This window comes from Callorhinus ursinus, unplaced genomic scaffold (assembly GCF_003265705.2).
Source record: "Callorhinus ursinus isolate GAN/ISIS: 27379988/994484 unplaced genomic scaffold, GSC_fseal_2.0 scaffold11, whole genome shotgun sequence".
Classification (NCBI taxonomy): Eukaryota; Metazoa; Chordata; class Mammalia; order Carnivora; family Otariidae; genus Callorhinus; species Callorhinus ursinus.
The window spans coordinates 55,029,861-55,043,644 of NW_027397073.1; the positions used below are offsets into that span (position 1 = coordinate 55,029,861).

The 13,784-nt window shown below is 40.1% G+C and overlaps 1 protein-coding gene across 12 annotated transcripts in view; it reads right to left on the reverse strand.

The window, feature by feature from the left end:
• Positions 1–12,390, reverse strand: part of EPB41L3 (erythrocyte membrane protein band 4.1 like 3) — a 182,409-nt gene extending 170,019 nt beyond the window's left edge. For 8 of the 12 annotated variants that reach the window (XM_073898486.1, XM_073898482.1, XM_073898484.1 and 5 more), the window contains exon 1: positions 12,371–12,389. The gene's annotated coding sequence lies outside the window, so the exon portion shown is untranslated. Of the gene's footprint in view, positions 1–12,370 lie in introns of all 12 variants that reach the window. The other 4 variants (XM_073898475.1, XM_073898491.1, XM_073898489.1 and 1 more) reach the window with 2 other exon arrangements.
• Positions 12,391–13,784: the final 1,394 nt, after the last annotated feature.

Here is a 13,784-nt window from a genome sequence, read left to right on the forward strand (position 1 = left end):
AACCCTCAGTTTGTTTCCTGAGATTAAGAATTCCTCATATCAGTGAGATCATATGATACATGTCTTTCTCTGGTTGACTTATTTTGCTTAGCATAACAGCCTCTAGTTCCATCCACGTCATTGCAAATGGCAAGATTTCAGGGTTTTTTTGATGGCTGCATAATATTCCATTATACACACACACACACACACACACACACACACACACACACACACATACCATTGATGTCCCATTTCTTGACACAGTTTCCAATCAATGCACAAAATTTGACTGAGTTAACTCACAATGAAAGGAAGGATCTGTAATGGATCTAGATTTCTAGCTTAGGTAGTACCTCACTGAGTAGTGGTGCCATTTACCTATCAAGGAGACATGGGGCAAAGAAATATGTTGTGGGGAGAGACAGGAAAGAGTGTTAGATAAATGACAGATTCTGTGGTGTACATGTTGACTCTGAGTGGTGAAGGGGGCATTTAGTTCATATTTCTAACAATTAGTAAAATACTTGCTTGAAGCTCAGGGAAGTTTGGAATTATAAAGTTAAGACCACAAGTAGGTAGAAAATCCCCATCCAGAGGCAACACGGATAAAAATAAGGACTTGGGCCAAAGATGGAGCCCTTGGTTAGGGTTGGGTACAGAGAGTGTTGCCAAGAGGAAAACCAAGAAGGATCTGTCACAGAGATAGACTGAGTAGAGCTAGCTAAATCATCCAGAAAATAAGGACTGAGAAGAGTCTGCTAGATTTAGAATATAACCATCACAATATGGCCTTGTCAGAGCAACCTCAGTTGAGTTTTGGGGATAAATAATTCAGTGGATTGAAGAGAGGTAAAAAAAAATGCAGACATTGAAATATCAATGAATGTGGCCAATGATGATAATTACTAACTTACTGCCATCCTGCAGGGGAAAATCGGGCTTTATATCTTGCATGTATCATTCTCTCAGTAACTCTGTAATGTAGCTACTATTACTGCCATTTTAGAGGTGAGGAAATAGATGAAGGAAGGAGAGAGACAAAATGCTAGCAAGAAATGGATAAGAGAAAAGGTTTTTATTAACAAAGGATGAAACAGACTTGAGTATAATCATACTTAAAGGGGAAAGAATCATAGGGAACTGGAGGTTGGAATGTGGAACACATGGTGGGTCTCTGGGCAAAGCTCTGGAGGAGGTGGGGTTGTGAACACAGGTGAACCCAGAAGGAACTCTCATTCTCAGAAATGAGAAGGAAGGACAGAAGATGAGCTTAGTTACAAGTAAGTTTGGGGGCGCCTGGGTGGCTCAGTTGGTTAAGCCTCTGAGTCTTGATTTGCAGCTCAGGTCATGATCTCAGGGTGGTGAGATCGAGCCCCACACTGGGCTCCATACTGGGCATGGAACCTGCTTAAAATTCTCTCTCTTCCTCTGCCCCTCACCCTCGCCAAATATATAGCAATATGTTTGGAAGTAATGGGTCAGAAAGTAGAGGTAGCTCACTTTTATCGCCTCAGTTTTTCATATAAGTTCCCAAGGAAATAAAAATCCTCCCCTCTTTTCCCGGCTGTCCCACTCCTACTGAATTTCCTGCCACCAGTGGCACCCCGATCCCACAGCCCCTCTCAAGGCCTGTGTAGTAAGGGAAGAGGGGAGACATCAGACAATGTGGGGTGGGGCATGGACATCAGAATTCTACCTAATGGGGCTTCCCCCCCCCAAATAATGGTGACATCTATAGGGCAACTACATTGATAATCTGAACTTTTCCCTCAAACAAACCATTACATAGCAAAATATTCATTATCTGCAATAATGGGCTTTAAACTGAACTATGGATACCTCCGGCAGCACACAATTTTTTTTTAAGGAATATGCTGGCACTTATCTAGTTTTAAGGGACTCGGTTTCCAGATTCTCAACTTCTAGACCCTAAAACTGATCTGCCTGAGAAAGCAACAGCCATCAGAGGTTCTCCTTTCTTACCTCCCAGTTAGCAACCCCTTCCTCCCGTTAGCAGTGCAAAGGCAAACCAGCCCCCAGGCCCAATCTCCACAGTGCATTTTTCCAGGATAGCAAACCTTTGCTAAAAGATGGGCAAAGGAAATTTCTTCAGTGGTTGGAATTGCTTCAGTAATGGATTAACAAATATTCTGCAACTCAAGTAAATTCTAATTTTCTCCTTTCAACCAAATTGAAGGACAGAATGAAGTAGCTAATAGATTAGTTCCAAGAATTGGGGGATATTTGCCATAATATGGAGCTTCTGCCATTTGCATCCACTTTTGTACCTCAATAATTTTTTCTGTGCTTATCTAAGAAATAAGATAGATTGATAGAAAGGAGGAAAGAAGGAAGGAAGGAAGGAAGGAAGGAAGGAAGGAGAGAAATAAAGAAAAAAAGAAAAGGGGAAGAAAAAAGAAAGAAGGGAAGGTGAGTTGGAGGGAGGGAGGAAGGAAGGAAAATGTTGCTCAGCCATGTCTCATTTCAGCAATACATAATATTTACCCACAAATACACAAACTAATGGGAAAAATGCTCTCTTTGTCTTACTAAGAGATTAATTTGCAATAACAGATTACTTTTATGTTTAGTATTTATCATAGTTTGTAAGATACATGTGTTGTTTACACTGAAGTGTTTACTGCTAATAATTGTACTGATCGCTTAGTCCAGAAAATAGTTCTAAGATTTAGAACATTATGGCCACATAAAATGAAAAATGAAGCTCAAATTTCAATTTATGCACCCATTATATTGCAAAGAATTTTGATAGGTAATCAATAAGATACTTTCAAGCATAAAAATGATACATTAGGGTAAGATTCTGTGCAGGAAGTAGAATGGAAATAGAAGTTTAAGGAAGAAAAGAAATGACACAAAATGTCTGTAAAAGAAAAGTCTGTTCACATGAAAAAGTGCTCAATATCACTTGGCATCAGGGAAATCCAAATCAAAACCTCAATGAGATACCACCTCACACCCGTCAGAATGGCTAAAATTAACAAGTCAGGAAACGACAGATGTTGGCGGGGATGCGGAGAAAGGGGGACCCTCCTACACTGTGGGTGGGAATGCAAGCTGGTGCAGCCACTCTGGAAAACAGTATGGAGGTTCCTCAAACTGTTGAAAATAGAGCTACCATACGATCCAGCAATTGCACTAGTGGGTATTTACCCCAAAGATACAAATGTAGGGATCCGAAGGGGTACGTGTACCCCGATGTTTATAGCAGCAATGTCCACAGTAGGCAAACTGTGGAAAGAGCCAAGATGTCCATCGACAGATGAATGGATAAAGAAGAGGTGGTATATATACACAATGGAATATTATGCAGCCATCAAAAGGAATGAGATCTTGCCATTTGCAACAATGTGGATGGAACTGGAGGGTGTTATGCTGAATGAAATAAGTCAATCAGAGAAAGACATGTATCATATGACCTCACTGATATGAGGAATTCTGAATCTCAGGAAACAGACTGAGGGTTGCTGGAGTGGTGGGGGGTGGGAGGGATGGGGTGGCTGGGTGATAGACATTGGGGAGGGTATGGGCTATGGTGAGCACTGTGAATTATGCAAGACTGTTGAATCACAGATCTGTACTTCTGAAACAAATAATGCAATATATGTTAAGAAAAAAAAAGAAGAAGAAGATGGCAGGAGGGGAAGAATGAAGGGGAATAAGTCGGAGGGGGAGACGAACCATGAGAGACAATGGACTCTGAAAAACAAACTGAGGGTTCTAGAGAGGAGGTGGGTGGGGGGATGGGTTAGCCTGCTGATGGGTATTAAAGAGGGCACGTTCTGCATGGAGCACTGGGCGTTATGCGCAAACAATGAATCATGGAACACTACATCAAAAACTAATGATGTAATGTATGGTGATTAACATAACAATAAAAAATTTTTAAAAAGTTGAAAATAAAAAAAAAGGAAAAGTCTGTTCCTGTACTTGTGAAATCGATGACGGATAGCCAATTGCTGTGGTTTTTAAAAGGTACATATAAAAAAGTGATGTATTTATTTGATTATAAAAAGCACAATATATGCATATCTGAAATTATATCTGAAACCACTTAAATTTAAGATAAAGATTTTAGATGTGAGCTTGAAAATGTGCAAGGGACACCTAGTTTTCAAATGTTTTAGGTGGTACAGAGCAAAAAGCGTGAAGACCACTGGTCCTTAATGGAGTACCATCCCATCCATACCCAAGAGCTTCCCTTTTCTCTCCACTATGGCTTTTGCCAAGTCCTCTGAATAGTTTAAAAAAAAAAAAAAATCAGGTATGAGAAAGGAAAGGCTTTGTTGACATATCAAAGGGTGTTTTTGAAACATTAAATGTGAAATATGGATCCAGATTTCCCAGAGGCATAGCCACATTTGCTAGCTGCCCCCATGCTCAAGCCTTGATTAAATGCACAACATCTGTGGGTGATACGGATTGTTTGTCAACAGGAGAGACTAACGAAGCTGCAACTTTCCCCAAGGCATCTTCAAGCAGTATACATTCAAATCATTCTCAGGCTCCAAAATGGTGGAAGCATGTTAAATATTTCACTCTTAAAGTCCAAATTTTCACCCCTGAATTTCAAATTAAGACGTTGTTATTGAATGTTGTGTGCTCACCACTTCTTATCAGACACTTCCAAGAGCCCTGGCATAGCCCCAACATGCCTTGAACTTAAGGAATTCTCTAAGAAACTCAAACTGAAAAATTAGGAAAGGAAATCAAAACTTTCTGTTATTAAAACTTGAGGAACTATGTAAAGATTAAGTTCAGTGCTGGCTGTGGAATCTCCCAAGGCACATTTCCATAAATACAGTTTTACAAAATGTATCTTGATTATAATCTGTAGATTTGATTGGGCAACATTTCCTTTCAACAAGACTGCATAGCATTTTGGAACAATTTTCAGTAATCTGGAACGGGAATACTCAAAATTAGGCCTGCAGATATAGAAGCATGCTAGAGGAAGCAATAATGAAACCAAACAGTAACGGCAGGCTCCATTTTGGTAAGCAGAACATTTTTAGTTAGATGGCTGCATTTTAAAGAGGCGGTGGCTGCCTCCAGATATTTTTAGCAAGTATTGGCAATTACTGTGTGAAATTAACCCAATGCTTAACACCAGTCACTCACCTTTTAATTTGGAATTACGGTCACTGCTGTGTGCATGACCAAAACAGCAATTAAGAATCAGCAGGGCTCATGAACAATTAGATTAAAATGTTGCTGAGGTGTAATATATAAATTAGTCCTCAGATTAGGGATATTCCCATTGTGAATGAGCAGCCCACCTGAGGGATGGGGGGGGGCACGCTCCTGGCCTCTTTAGGGGCAAATGGGTTTTCTACACAGTTCACAACACCCTGGTGACTGAGAGACGTGTGTTTCTCTTACAGAAAGGTGGAAACATTTTTCTGTATATTTCCCAAGAGCAGGTAGTTTTCTATAGCTAAATTTCAATGCCTCTGAGTAGGGGCTGTTTATCTGCTGTCCCTAGTTAGAATTCATAATATGTTTCCCCATGGCAACATCTCATACATCATATGTCTAATTAAACTGCTGCATTTCTATAGTAAAGTCAGCTATACAGAAATCTCAGGTTTTTGTTACTCTAAATGAGCTTTGCTTAGAGCTGAAGATGTATCCCTTCAAAACTTAGAGTCAGTGCTGTTTTCTTGCAAATGTTAACTATGTTTCCAACTTTCTAAAATGAACAGATTCATTCATCTTTAAAAGGGGTGTTATTTTGGGCGCCTGGGTGGCTCAGGTGTTAAGCGTCTGCCTTTGGCTCAGGTCATGATCCCAGGGTCCTGGGATAGAGCCCCGCATGGGGCTCCCTGCTCAGCAGGAAGCCTGCTTCTCCCTCTCCCACTCCCCCTGCTTATGTTCCCTCTCTTGCTGTGTCTCTCTCTGTCAAATAAATAAATAAAATCTTTTATAAAAAAATAAATCAAAGGGGTGTTATTTTGTTGGTGATGGGATGGTTACTGTAATTCTTATAAGGAGGGAAAAGACAGTGCAAGATGTCTAGTGGTAGAAGGAGCTTAGGACCTTGTAGTGCTCAGCAACAGCAAGCTTGCTTTGAGTTGTCTCAGATTTTCTCTATCTCCCTCTGCATTCACGTGGTCAGCAATTGCTTCTTAATTTTTGTCCCTGCTCCTCCTTTTGGCATTTTCTTATATCCTGGAATTTGGCATTTTGGAGACAAGAATCATGAAATTATTCGTTCTGGATAGGAAAGGTGCTGCCTTTCAATATTTCATGAGCATAGCAAGTAGGCTTACAGTGGCTGGTTTGGATAATCAACTGCCATTAATATTTTTCAAATGAAAAAAATGTATTTAGAATTCTAAATAAGTGGCTCACGAGCTTCTAGCATACAACTCATTCTTATGTTGGGAACTTTCTTTACTCACACAGGTTTTATTGCTTCACTGTTGCCTGGCAACAGAGATGTGGCAGACGATGTCAAAGGTTAAGGAGCAGACTAAAGTCATTATGGAAAGCGATCCTTATCAGCATTTTCCATCTAACTTTGTAATCCTTGAAATAAAATAGGTTTCATTGTATTGAACAGTCTGTATTTTGTTTCTTATCAAATGCCAAGTTCTTTTAGAGACTTTTCCTTCTGAATATAAGTCCAGTACCAGGGAGAATTTTAATATGTACACTGCTTTGTAATGGGCTTCTCTATTACGCTAGCACACTTTAAAGGTTAAAGTGAAAAATTTCTGGCATTCTGAAGTCATGTACTGTGCAGAAAGTGGTCATGGACACATTTGGAAGCATTCCAAGAGGTATCAGAACTATACTTTGGCTCTCTACTTCCTCACTTTGAACCACTAGTTAATGTTGAATAAAATTCCATTTCAACTACATTAGCCTGCTTATTAAAAAATTATTCTTTAGAGAAAGGAATGCAAAATGTTCTATAGGTTTGCTTGTCTCTATTCTGAAAGGAGAAGGAATGTGATCAAAATTTAAGCATCATGTCTGGGGTTTATTTCGTTCAGTCCATTGTGTACCAAATGCTAGTCCCCTAAGGATTCGTAACTCGTGGATAGTTAATTACATTTCAGCATGATGCATTTTAAGATTTCTTTTCCAGTGGGCATAACACATATGCTTTAATGATATTTCCTTCCTAGGCAATGTGGTTGTTCCATGACTCCTAGCCCAAATTTTTTATTTTTCCAAATTACTGCTATAAAGGTAAGGCAACCTGAATTAGAATCACAATCCATGTTGGTTTGAAGTGGATCCAGAATTATTTCTGGAGGAAGATTTTTATCCCTGCTTGTGGGTCCTCCCTCATCTCTGAGTGAAGCCACGGTGGCCATCCATTCAGGGATATGTCCTTAAATTTCATTAGAGAAAATGAACTCAATCCTTCCTTGATTGAGTCCCAAATACTTTGTCAACACTGCACTCTCTGTTTTAGTCAAAGATTATAAACCAAGGGTCTGTGTTGAATAATTCTTATCAAAAACCCAGTTGGGAGAAATACATCCATGAATATAATTGCCTGAAGGATATGGGGACTGCCTAGTCCTCTAAATTTCCTTTTGGACAGAACTGTGTATTTGGAATCATTGTATTTTAGAACTGCAGCTACTCAATGAGGCTTGTGCAGCATGTAAATAAGTACATATTGATGAGGTCATTAGCATAGCCATGTGAGTCTCGCTACCTCTGTTACAAGGTTGCTGGTGAAATCATTGTCTTTTTTTTTTAATTTCTTTCTTTTTTTTTTTAAAGATTTTATTTATTTATTTGACAGAGAGAGACACAGCAAGAGAGGGAACACAAGCAGGGGGAGTGGGAGAGGGAGAAGCAGGCTTCCTGCGGGGCTCGATCCCAGAAGTCTGGGATCATCACCTGAGCCGAAGGCAGATGCTTAACTGACTGAGCCACATGTGCGGGAGATCATTGTCTTTTATGTTACCCTGTAAGAGCACCCATGGAAAAAACTCCTCTTAGGTTTTAATATTAGAAAAACTTAGGTTTTTATCTTACAGATGTCTCAGATCTGTCACTGACCATGTTTCCCTCTTCACTTTCACTGCTAGGAACGTAAGAACCAAATCTGCAGCCTACCTCTGTCCACTGCATGAGGCCCTGAGGTATGCATCTGTCCCGCTCAGCTCGTGCTGGCTTTACTTTTCTCTTCCATATTGTCTTTTAACCCTGACTTTCTCCACCATTTATTCTATTTTAATAACAGGCATGCCTACCTCAAGTGTGCTTTAGAGCAATGCAGGCAGGATATGAGGTTTAACAATCCACAACACATAAGAGAGTCAAGGGAAGATAAAGATGATAATCCTCTTATCATGTCCTTGGTCTTCCATTTTGTGAGACCATGTGGCATGAAGGGTTCCCCCAAACCATCCCCCTACTCGTTGCCGCCGTGAGTCCTGACATCCAGAAGAGATGGCACGAGCTCAGGGGGATAGGAGCAGGTGGGAACTGGGAGGGCACAGACAAGGCAAGGGGAGAAACCTCGCTCTTTGGCAGCTAGGAACTGAAAACAAGTTTCTGTGGCTACAGGGTCCCTTATAAGGAAAGTTAGGAAAATGCCAGTCAGGAACTTCTTGTATTAAATCCAAAGGTGACATTTAAAATTCTGACGCATCCAATTTGTGTAACATAAGAATGTCATCTCCACAATACATATTTATGAAGTAGTTATGTTCATATTACTGTACAAGCACCTCATCCCCATTTGTCTCACACACATATGCAATTTTAAAAATTACCCAAGGGGCAACTGCGTGGCTCACTCAGTTAAGCGCCTGACTTTTGATCTCAGCTCAGGTCTTGATCTCAGGGTCATGAGTTCAAGCCCTGCACTGGACTCCACGCACGGTGTGGAGACTACTTAAAAAAAAAAAAATACCCCAAACCTGTTACTAGATTGTCTACCCTCACAAATAAGAGAAAAGCTTCTTTTAAAAACACACACACACGAGGAATATAGAGAAGCTGCTTTGGCTAAATAAAATGGTGCCACTTCCGATCAAAAGCAAAAATCAGGATTGAATATTTAATTTAATAACTACAGGAAGGAAATATAACTATGGATTCTTGGAAGCCACTGTGGGGCTAGAGATATGGCATGGATATCGCTACATGGCTGAAATTTGCCCAGATTATATAGCTAATCAGTGAAAAAGAGATTTTATGTTAGGATGTTTAGAAGCCTATATACACACACTGTTTCATTGGTTTGGTGCAAGGACTAACAGGCTCCATGGTATTTCACATTACCCTCAAAGACATCATTTCCAATGTTCTCGTGCTAAATCTATACCCATCAGGACCTTTCTCCCATGGTGTGGGGGGGAGTACTCTAGGGAATTCTTATTATAATTCTTATTATTCACATAATACTTACAAACAAATAAGGGAAAATTAAATCAAGACTAGGTTAGACAACTGGGGTAAAGAATTACCAATTTCAACGAGTGGTAAGTAGAAGCTAATTCAGGTCCTTAGAAAAAACTGCCTAACATATATACTTTTTAATAACATTAATAATATTTTCATATTAAAATTATGTCTTTTAACAGTGTGTCCTTCACAGCTAATACAAAGTCAAAATTCCCTCTTAACAGTAATTCTTTAATTATGTGATTTACTCTAATTCCATAAGCATGACACAGGAATGTATCACAGACATAAATGTCATATTAGAATCGGTTTTTTTGGGTGCCTGGGTGGCACATTTGGTTAAGCATCTGCTTTCAACTCAGGTCATGATCCCAGGGTCCTGGGATCAAGTCCTGCATTGGGGTCCCTGCTCCGCAGACAGCCTGCTTCTTCCTCTGCCTCTGCCTCTCTATCTCTCATGAATGTATAAATAAAATCTTAAAAAAAAGAATCAGTTTTTTTAATGTAATCTACCAATATCTTGAATGTATTTCAGTTGTGGTAAAAAAAAATTCTAATTTGATTCCTCTGTCATCTCAGAGTTAATATATTCAGAATGTAGAATGTTTCCCCTTCTCATCCAGCCGCTCTTCCTAAATAATCCTCTTCTGTCTGGGGAAACACACACACACGCCCCAAAAACCTTCCCATGTGTTTCATCTCCAAGACTTGAAAATATCTTCCTATTCCTTCATTCCTTACCTCCAACCTCTTTATTCTTCCTGTCAACTCTCTCTGATGGAATCTGAAAAAATCTTTGAAACAGTTTAACTACCCTAGCTCCTGTGTAACTGAGTTACCACAGCAGGCCTGAGATGCTGTGCTTAGACAGTCCCCCTTGCAAGGCTGACCCTTGGCTGCTGTCTGGAAACTTGGATTTGGGGAGAGTTCCCACTGCTCCCCAACTGATGGGGGTGGCTCCCTGTGCCTAAACTGTTAGTACAAAATGATGTGGTCTATGCCAAATGTGTGCTTTTCTTCTGGGAATCTGGAATTTTGACAGGTGCACAGCAGAGGCTCTCTATGTGACCAACCCCCCGTAAAAATCCCGGGCACTGAGTCTGTAATAAGCTTCCCAGGTAGACAGCATTTTACATGTGTTGTCACAGTCTGTCGCTGGAGGAACGAAGCACATCCTATGTGACTATCCTGGGAAAGGACTCTTGGAAGCTTGCAGCTGGTTTTCCCAGGACGTTGCCCTATGCACCTTTTCCCTTTGCTTGTTTTGCCTTGTGTTGTTCCACTGCAATAAATCTTAGCCGTAAGTACAACTGTATGCTGAATCCCGTGCGTCCTCTTAGCAAACCACTGAATCTAGCACCTGCAACACAACTCGTATGGCCTGTTCTATCATTTCTATCCTCTTCTGTTCACCTTGTAAAAGCCCTTCAGAACCTGCCTTTGCCATTACTTCTCCAGGCTCCCACTGGATTCCAGTGCAGGCCCACTATTTCAGGTAGATCACCACCAGCAGAGGAGGGATGGTGGTTTGTAGGGGAAGTTCCCAGCTGTTGTGAAGACACCTGGTTTCTGTTCTTAGTTCCCTCTGTTTGTTCTGCCATTTCCTATTTAATTTGGAGCAATTCACAACCTTCCTAGGTCTTAATAGCCTTACACATAAAATGTGATTAAAACTACAGATACATATCATATCCAGGTGCAAGATTTGGGCTTTTTGGACAAATAATTTCTTACTGATTTGCAACTAAAAGGTACATTGTATCAAAGTTCATTGTAAAGCAAAACTACTCTGCTAAGGCATGTTTATTTTCTCTGCAAAAATTGCTGGATTCACTGGAAAAAAATGTAAGAAATCTTTCAGAATTAGAGATTTAAAGGAAAATATACTACAAGAATTGGAGTAATGCTCCCAATATCACACCATAATCTCCTGGGTAATGAATGGTATTGTTTTTGAAAGTTACTGTCAGAAAAGAAAAGAATCAAGAGAAATTAGCAACCCAGGAGTTGGCTGGAAAGGGTTGGGATTTCTGTTCAGCCAGGGCCCATGTCCCTCAGGATGAGACAGCTGACAGAGAGAAAACAGCCCCTTCTCAAACATTAGGGACTCCCTTTGTGAAAAACATCAAGATCAGAAAGTTTCAACAGAGCCCACTGAAAGATCTCTCTGAGTTTACCGCTGTGTCTGTATATACACCTTGCTCATTACTCACTTCCAGTACCAATTACTGAAATTCTTTTCCCAACGATCAATAAAAGGCCTACAAAAGCCACCAGAGGAGACACACCTAAGAATCTTGAGCCTAAAATAGGTTCCCAGGTTGACTGACGGGCAGCTCCATTCTTCTGAGGTCTCATCCCTGTTCATGTTTTAATGAAGCTGTTTTTGCAATTACTTACAAAATATATTTAAGTTATATTTCAGTATTCTTCTGTGTAATTCTTGGCACAAAGGAAAACACATTATCATTTGTGAATTGTGAATTGCAAAGGCTGTGTAAGTACTGGGCATTCTTGTCTTTAGAGAGCATTCAAACTTTTCTCTTAACCACTTCCTAAGGTGAAGCTGCCATCACAGCTAAAAGGTATTTCCAAACTCTTAAGCAAGTGTCCTTAGGGCAAAGAATTTCAGAGAATCGGTCAGTCAGACTGGCAGGTAATAAGGACAGAGGGAAAGGTGAGATGACATTGTAGCTAGCCTGCATCTGCTCTCAATTCCAGATTTTCCTACAAAAACTGCAAAGCAGAGCTTTCAAACCAGAAAAAAAAAACACAACAACAAACAAAAAAACCCAGAGAACAATTATCATAGCATTGAATGGACAAACATTTTAAAGAAGCATCCTGCACAAAGAATCATTTCCACATTTCCCTGGTTGAAGTTACACATGGTATTGCTTAAATATTTATTGAATTCAGAGTTATAATCACTAAAAACGGTCACTTCTCATAGGTAGAATTAACATTAGGAATATAGAAATGTTACCTCCAAATCCTAAGAGGGACTTTGAACACAGATAGAGACAGATGAAAGATGGCATGCTGCAGTGCAGCAATTTCAAAGGTACTGGAGCTCTGACATTCTGGCTTCCATTCCTCCAGGAATATTCTCAATGAGACACAGAAAGATCCAGGGTGCTAAAAGTGATTCTTTTACTATTGCATCCAGATACTCTCTTCGAATTCAACACTCAAAAACACAAGGCAGGAACAGGAGGCAGGAACTGCATAGCATCTTATGGTGTCCTTCAGTTTCTTCCCCTAATAGTTTCCCTGGTTCCCAGTGTAGCTTCTCCGCGTGACCATGCAGCAGTCTCAAAGGGCTGTGGAAGGAGCTTCCAGCAGCAGGCAGACAGAAAGCCTAATGTGGCATAGGGCTTCTGGACCCCTGGCTCCCAAGCCTCATCAGAGAATCTTTTGCTTGCTAGCAAATTTTCAGTTTAATTATGCATATGGGGAGTTTTTAAATCCTTAGCTTTCCCGATTGCCATGCTAATACACAATGCAAACATCTACAAGCAGAGCTATTGAGGCCAACATGATAATTATACTGACATTTTTTCCCCCTTTATTTGGCCAAGGACCCCCACTGAAGTTCTTCACTTCCACAGTCTTTTCCTATATTTCCTCCTGAAGAGTCGGGGTTCATTTAACTTGCTTTATTCCCTCAGGTACAACACTAGCAGGACCACACTGGCCACACCAATAAACAAAGATTCTCCACTAAGCAAACAGGGCAAAGTCTGACAAAGCCAGTCCACCAAATGCAAGCTTCAGAACAAGCGAGGCTGAGTAGGGGGTCAGAACTAACATTTTTTTGAGTATCTATTATGTTATGTGCCAGCATTCATGGTGCTGTAAGTAAACATCAATGTAATCCTAAAATCAATGCTATAAACACTGTATTATCATCCCCACTTTTATAGACGCAGGAATGATCCCAAAAGGATCAAGTAATTTGCTCGACATCTCCTACAAACCACTAAGAAAATCACAAGCAACCTAACAGAAAAGTGATCAAAAGATATGAATATACATTTCACGGCAAAACAAACACATGTGCCAATAAGCATGAGAACAGGCATTTGGTATCATTAGTAGTCAGAGTAATGCAAATTAAAACCCTGATGAAATGACCATTTTATACCCATTCAACTAGGAAAAATGAAAAATCTAACAATTCCAAGTGTTGAAAGATTGTGGATCCACATTCCAATGAGAGTTAAAATGGGGGAAACCAACTTTGGAGAATTTGGAACTATCTCCTGATATTGAACATTCATACACTTTATGATCCACTAATTCTACTCCTACCCAAGAGAGATTCGTGCACATGTGCATGAAGAGTTATGTTCAATAATGCCAAAACAGCTCTTTTCACAACAGTAAAATCCTGAAAA